Genomic DNA, 8,285 nt, shown 5'->3' with positions numbered 1-8,285 from the left:
AATGAAAATAAAGGTCTGACTCTTTTTAAGAGCATGAAATTTGGGATGTTGGCCAAAATACCAATATTGCCTCCTTACTCCTCCACCGCCCCTATTACCACATTTCACCCCACACTAAAGGCTGAGAGTGCAAAATCAGGTCCCAATTTTAAGAGTATCAATTTTGGGACATTGCCAAAAACTGTTCCTAGTACTTCATCTGTGACTACCAATGCAGGTCCTGTGCCTACCAGTCCAGGTACTGACCCTACCACTCCTGGAACTGACCCCTCCATTATCCCCATTATCCCCCCTCCAGGTACTGACCCTACCACCCCAGGAACTGACCCCATTATCCCCGAGAATGTAAAACCAGGTCCTGGTAGGGACTGAGAATGTTGAATTGCCAAGAACTAGGCTTGTTATTAATTGGCCCACATAGCAAATATACCTTAATACCACCTCCTATTTCAACTCTGTATTTCCAAACACCTATTACTAATAAAAGTTCTTGTCATCGGGATTTGCAATTATTGCATTCTAGATATGAGGCAATAGTATCATTAAAAAAAAAAAAAAAAATTGTACTCTTTTTATTGGTTAGTCTTATATCAAAATTCGTCCACCTCTTCACTTGGCTTCGAATTTACTTCGCCTTATAAATTTTTTGGTAAAAGGGAAATATTATTAAACACAAAAGACGCAACTACACATCAACAGAAGCCATACTGGCAGCAACAAGTCTACAATAGTACAAACCATTAATGTCCTTAGCTAATAAAGTTTCTAGATCAGCAGTAAAAGGAAAATCAAAAGTAGCAAAGTCCTCCTGCATAGAACAGCCCCATTTTGCCAGCCAATCTGCACATTTATTGGCTTCTCTAAACACGTGAACAACCCGCACTTGAGGAAACTTGTCCAGGAGGTATCTGCAATCAAATAACAGAGGAGCATAAGCTGAATTAGGATTCTTTTTTGAATTTAGCAGCCCAACAATCACCATAGCATCTAGTTCTACTTCCAGTTGCTGAATTCCAAGGTGCTCTGCCAATCTCAACCCATCTCTCAAGGCCCATAGTTCAGCCATGATGCTTGAGGTAAAGCCAATTGATCTTGCATAGCCCTTAACCCATGCTCCTTGACTATCTCTAATGATCCCACCACCCCCTGCCTTACCCGGATTTCCAAATGATGCACCATCTGAATTAAGTTTGAACCATCCCTCTCTTGGCTTATTCCAACCAACAGGTATTACAATCTTGGTATTAGTTTTCTTTCCTTTGCTCACACAAAAATGGTACTCTCTAGCTTGATTGATACAATCATTAGGCAGTTTCGGGTTAGGAATAGAATTGTCAAACACAATCTTGTTTCTATTTTTCCAAACAGCCCAAATAGTGAATAAAAAGACCGTGCTCCATGGAATACCAGAACTATGTAGAACAGTATTCACACTATTTGAATGCAACCAACCCTCTAAACTACCAGTGAAAGTGTTAACACAGTCTGGAGGGACCTCAATACTTCTCCAATAATTTTGAGTTAACTTGCAATCACGGAGAAGATGAATAATGGTTTCATCATGGGACCTGCAGATAGGACACTTGTCATCACAATTTATACCCCTTGCTGCTAGAATACTCTTAACAGGAACACTATTGTGGAAACACAACCAAAGAAACATAATAATTTTGGGCATTATATCAATTTTCCATATCCATTGTCCCATGAAAGGAACTTCAGTGGCCTCATTCTCAATGCTTAGTAAGTAAGCTGAATTAGTGGAGAAATCTCCGTCTCTAGTAAATTTCCACATAAGAGAGTCCTCTCTATGGCCAAATTCCTGCAAAGGGAGAGCTTTAATTTTATTCCTAATGGTATCTGGTAATTCAAAGGATATTAAATCCCATTTCCAGCCACCCACATCTCTTAACTCTTCAACAGTAAGTGAGATATCCCTTAGACTTAGAGGCCCCTGAATCATTTCTCTTAAGGATTCTCCCTTCAGCCACTTATCTAGCCAAACTTTAGTCCTTGCTCCAGTCCCAGCACACCAACAGATTCCACTAGAGAAAATAGTGAACCCCGCTTTAATGGCCTTCCAATTAGGAGAAGAGGGGAGAGCATCCGGATCCTTTGCTCTCATTCTAGAGGAGGAGCAATATTTCTTCAAGATGACTTGGGCCCACAAGGCATCCTTCTCTTGATACATTCTCCAATTCAACTTAGCAAGTAAGGCTAAATTTTTTTCTTTGGCTGCTTGAATTCCGAGTCCCCCATCCTTCTTAGTCTTCACAATCTTGCTCCAACCAACAAGGTGCAACTTTCTTTTTTCACTAGTGGATCCCCATAGAAAATCCCTATTCACTTTATCAAGTTTATCACAAATATGTGTTGGAAGAGCCACCCCTTGCATAATATGATTAGGAATGGCTGACATGACAGATTTAATTAAAACAGCCCTACCTGCGAAAGACAAGAATTTAGCTTTCCAACCCGAAAGCTTATTCATGACTCTCTCCACCACAAAGTTATATTGTCTCCTATTTGCTCCTCTATGCCTCAAAGGAAACCCCAAATATTTGCCAATACTATGAGTTTCCTGTATGCCCAGCAACTCACACACTTCCATTCTCTCCTCTTCCTTGACATTGGGAGAGAAGTAAATTCGAGATTTCTCCAAGCTAATCTTTTGGCCTGATTCTAAGCAAAATTTATTCAATACATCAGAAATAGCATCACAAGCATCATGCCCCACTTTGCAAAACAAAATGATATCATCCGCAAAGAGGAGGTGAGAAAATCCCAAATTATCCCGAGATGCCTTAAGGGGAATCCAAGAACCTTCCACACACTTTTGCTCAATGAGATGGCTTAAATATTCCATACACAATATAAATATGTATGGAGATAACGGATCTCCCTGCCTTATACCCCTAGAAGGTTCAAAGGGTTCAAGCATTCCTCCGTTCACCAAAATGGAGATATTAGTAGAAGAAATGCAACTCATAATAACCCGAGTCAGCTTAGGAGGAAAATGAAAAGCTTGTAAGACTTTGTGGATAAAATTCCATTCTAGTCTATCATAGGCTTTCTCTAAATCCAGTTTAATCGCCATGAACCCCATTTTGCCTTTCTTCCCATCTATAGAATGAAATAACTCTTGAGCGATGATAGTATTATCAAGACCCCTTCTTCCTGGAACAAAGGCAGCTTGAACGGGAGAAATCAAATTAGTAAGAAGAGGTCTAATACGGGCCACAATAATCTTTGAAATGATTTTATATACAGAGTTACAAAGACTAATAGGCCTGTAATTATTTAGGGTCTCAGGACTTTGGCATTTCGGAGTCAAAGTAACAAGGGTTTCATTAATGAAACTCGGAACGGCTTCTTTGATGAAAACTTCCTTGATCTTGTTACAAACCGAGTTTTTCACATCTACCCAAAAATGTTGAAAGAAACCCACATGTAATCCATCCGGTCCAGGGGCTTTAAAAGCTTTAAGAGACCATAGACCAGTCCTTATTTCTTCTTCTGTTACTTCAGTTTCAATTCTAGTACTATCCTCCTCTGATAAAAAACTACACGCAAACTTGGAGACATCCGAATTAATTGGAGAAAAGGAGGATTCAGTGGAATACAATCTTTGAAACCCAGATTTAATGTGATCCTTTACCTCCAAATCATCCAGGATCCAATTTCCAACAGAATCTTTAATACATCTAATTTTATTTCTGTGACGTCTCACCAAAGTAGTAACATGAAAAAACGAAGTATTACGATCCCCAAAATTAGCTTCATTTAACCTTGACTTGAGAGCCCAAAATTCCTCTTCCTGGAGCAAAATAAGAGAATATTCCTCAATCAACTTCTTCTCCAAATCCAGTAAGAAATCATTGGGATTTTCAGCCAAAGCTTTTTGAGTCCCATTCAATCTAGCAAGGGTTCTTCTCTTTCTAGCAAACAAATTTCCAAACACTTCAGCATTCCATTTTTTTGCTCTGTTAGTAAAATCTGAAATGGCTGTATGTAATCTTCTATTGTTTGGCCATGCCTGCTGCACCACTAAAGGAAATTCCGGATGCAGTAACCACATTGTGTGAAATCGAAATGGTTTATTAGGATGCCCCACTTCTTGCCTACATAACTCCAAAAGAATCGGGCAATGATCTGACCAGGTTCTAGGTAAATGAGTCACTGTGGCATCCGCATATAGTGTTCGCCAAATTGGGTTAGCGAAACATCTATCAATTCTCTCTAATATAAGGTCAGTAATGGGCCTACAATTCGTCCAAGTGTATTTTGGGCCCGCAAAGCCCAAATCCAACATATTGCATTCATCCAGACACTCTTTGAATTCTAATGCTCTGTTAAGATTGACACTATTCCCGCCAAACTTATCTTCCCCACTCAGCACCTCATTGAAGTCACCCAACATGAGCCAAGGGAGGTTATGGAATTGACTAACCATTTTTAAATTATTCCAAAGAATTCTTCTTTCTGCTATTCTAGGACTAGCATAAATAGCTGAAATAAGCCAAGATAAATTAGAGGAACGCACCTTAACAGTTGCATGGATTTCCTGCTCCGTAGTTGATAGCAGGGTGATCTCCACATCTTCCATCTTCCAGAGAATCCAGAGTCCTCCAGCATACCCAATTGTATCAGTTACAATGCTCCCATCAAAAGGCAAATCTTCAATGATTTTTTTTGCCCTATCACCCCCTACTCTTGTCTCCGTTATCACCATAATAGAAGTTTGATGATTAATAGCCATTTCAAAAATTCTTCTTTTGAAATCAGCATTCAATGCTCCTCTGCAATTCCACAGCAAAATATTCATTTTGACAAAATGACCCAAAGGAACCTCAATCTCCATAGGATTAGTATTCATTACAGCTGTTTCCACCATACTCCATCCCATCCTCCTCAGTATATCCTTGGACCCCATCCAATCTGGTTTCCATATCATCATATATTTTAGAATGCCTACTATGTCCTCCCTGCAACAAAGGAGTACATTGCATCTCTGCACTGGAGCAAGAATTTGGATGAGCTTCAGAGTTGGATGATTCCCCATATGAGCCGTGACTGCTCCTCTGAAATCCACCAGCTTCCTTTCCTAGATGATCCAACCCGATTCGTCCCAATGAGGCACAACTGATGGCCGCCGCTGCCTGCTCAACTCCTCCGCTACCTCCATCGAGACTGCTGGAACATCCGTGAGGAACTTCCACCATGGGTTGGGTGTGAGGTTCCAAGCAGGATGATCCAGTACAAGGTTTCCTGATCTGATGCTTGTTGGGGTTAAGGGAAAGATGTGCTTCCACGCTTGCCCCAACTCCTCCTCGAACCATCCCGGCGTTTCTGTCGGATTGGCTCTGATATGCGCGATCACCTCGTTCGGAATTACCACAATTCTGTTCTGATACCACATGGCCCATCCGGATTGAGGAAGTGGGCTCACTCCCAGAAGAAAACCTTCCATTCTCAAGCTCATCAGTTCCTACAACCTCACTATTTCCTCCCAAGCTTGAAGTGAAGCGTTTCTGAGTTTTTGAACCCTTAAGACTCTTGGTACTCTTAATGCCCAGACTTTTACTATTTTTAAATTTGTTTTTCTGATGGGTCTTGTAAATAATCCCATCCGCCCCTGTAGAAACCTGACTTTTTTCACTGCATACGGCATGCTCACTGCTCAAAGCCTCCTGGCAGACGTCCATTTCATTCTCGGCTGCCACAAAATCTGTCCTTTGCTGATTTTGCACAACAATAGCACCCAAATTACCCCTAGCCGAATCAGCCAAGTCCTTAGAACCAATTATTCTAAGGTTATTTCCTTCAGAACCCGTGACATTTGGCTCTGAAAAGTCAGATTTACCCTTAAGCTCTTGAAAATTTCCTTGATTTAAATTGTTGGGCCCACGAGGACGGCCAGGCCTATTAAAATTCTTTTTCCTAGTAACCACCATCCAGGGTCCATACTTGGAATCCAACTGGTTGGTTTCTTTTTGTTCAGTTGAGATATTCTCATTTACAACTACTTCTTCTCTAACAGTAGGTTTGATATAGTACGGGCAAGAATCACGCTTATGACCCAAACGGCCACAAGAGAAACAAAGTGTTGAAACACCTTCATATGTGATTCTTTGAACCAATTTGCCCACACGAACTAAGGTGATAAGTGGTTTGTCCAAATCCACTTGCACACAAAGTCTGGCATAGCTCCCTCTAGATTCAGATGCTGTGTACGAATCAATACGAAGAACAGGTCCAATAGCATTTCCAATTTCTCTAAGGACAGCAGCATCATAAAACTCTATTGGTAATTCAGGAAGCCTCACCCACATTGCAACTGAGGATAATTTGGCCTCAGATGCCTTAAAATAAGGCTCCCATGGTTTAATGGCAAGGAAATGCTCCCCTACAAACCAAGGACCCCCTTTGAGCACCTTGTCATAATCATCACTACTGCTGAATCTAATTAAAAAGAAATCCTTTCCCAAATTAACACAGTCAAGTTTAGCCAATGGTTTCCATAAAGCATTGATTTTGAAAGTCAGGTAGTTGAAACCCACTGTCCTACCATAAACTTTCACGATCAAAGCTTTCAACCATGGTGCTCTTATCCGAGAGAAAGTTTCCTTAGAGAGCTTAACCTCAACCATACCTTCTATCAGCGGCTCTAGATCCGTGTCTGACTCGTCGTTATCATCCCAGTTCCTCTCAAAGCTGAAAGCTTGCTCATATGCACCTGGGATGTCCCCAAGCAACGTGTCTCTATAGGAAACGATAGTCCTGGGTTGGGTGAAACACCTCGTACTGTTACTGTCCTTAAATTTCTTAACACTCCGTTGTAGCTCGTCTTCTTCCTCACTTGATCTTCGTGTTGGCATAGCAATCTCTGTCATATTCTCGAAGGTTCTTTCAGTTCTCTCTAAATGGCTTGCCCCGCTACTGGCTATCAGGAGACTAAGTTTGAATATTACTTCGCCTTATAAATTAGCATTGCACTTTCTACTCCATGCCGCTTAGTTGTTTAATTTAAATGAGAACATGAGATCACATCTTTGCAGCGTTGACATTAGGAGTGTGCATCCCACCCACTAAAACAGTGAAACCTATCAACCCAATCAAACCTGATGCCTCTAATTGGGTTTTAATGGGTTAGTTTGGGTTGAGTTAGAATTTTATTTTAAGTTTTGGATTGGATTGAGCTCTGGTTGATATTTTTTCAGCCTATCAGATCTAACCCAATTTAACATATATAATTTTATTTTATTACCCATATTTTAATGTGTTTAGTTCGTGGCTGATTTTTTCTTTAATGAAATTCACTGTCTTCCTTCTCAAAAAAAAAAAAAGGAGTTTGATTTATTTTGATATTTTGAGAATTAGTTTTAATGAATCTAGAAATTTAGATTACAATTTAGGCATATTATGTGAAGCATAATAATTTGTTGACAAAAAAGTTCTTAGATAATTTAAAAAGCCCAATTTTTCACAAGGCATAGACATTCAAGCACATGCACAACCCGTCAACTTAGTCCAAAGTGTATTGGTTTCTACCCATGTGATAGTGGGGTTTGGTTGGGAATGACAAAGTTAGGTTAGATTGAAACCGCTTCAATTTTACTCATGCATGTACATTGTACAGCCTTAGTTGACGCTTAACCATCATGTAATGGGTTGGTTCATATTTCTGATATTGCGGGATCTATGCTAGAATTTTATGTGTGAATAATCTAAATATCACCTTTGCTCATTAGATCGAGGACCATTCGTAATCAATCGCAGATAACCCCCCCACCCCCCCCACCCCCCCCCCCCCCCCCCCCAAAAAAAAAAAAAAAAAAAAAAAGCTTTCAACCACCAAACATACTAGTTACAAGATAATACATACAAGGGTCAATTACACTTTACCCTCGCATTGTTTAGGTTAGTTTTAGGTTGCTTAAGAGCATTAGTATTAGTGGAGGCAAATAGGTAAAATGCTATATTTAGCAACTAAATATAACAAAAGTGGAACAAAAGGCTAATGCATCAGTGGAGCAAAAGCCATATTTTTTTACTGTTTTTTGGTTGTGCATTGTAGTTAAGATGGTAAAAAATAAAAAATAAAAATTAAAAGATATATTATTTTATTGTGGTGGTGGTTGTTTATTGTAATAGATATATTATTTTATTATGTTGAATGCTAAAATAAAACCACTAATGTTGGGTGTTTTGTAAAGTGAGGTGGTAAAATAGATAAAATAGCTTTTTATGGTGCCAAATTGTTAAAATTTTGGCATCACCAATGT

This window comes from Quercus lobata, chromosome 1 (assembly GCF_001633185.2).
Source record: "Quercus lobata isolate SW786 chromosome 1, ValleyOak3.0 Primary Assembly, whole genome shotgun sequence".
In the NCBI taxonomy this organism is placed as follows: Eukaryota; Viridiplantae; Streptophyta; class Magnoliopsida; order Fagales; family Fagaceae; genus Quercus; species Quercus lobata.
This window is presented reverse-complemented; position numbering follows the sequence as displayed.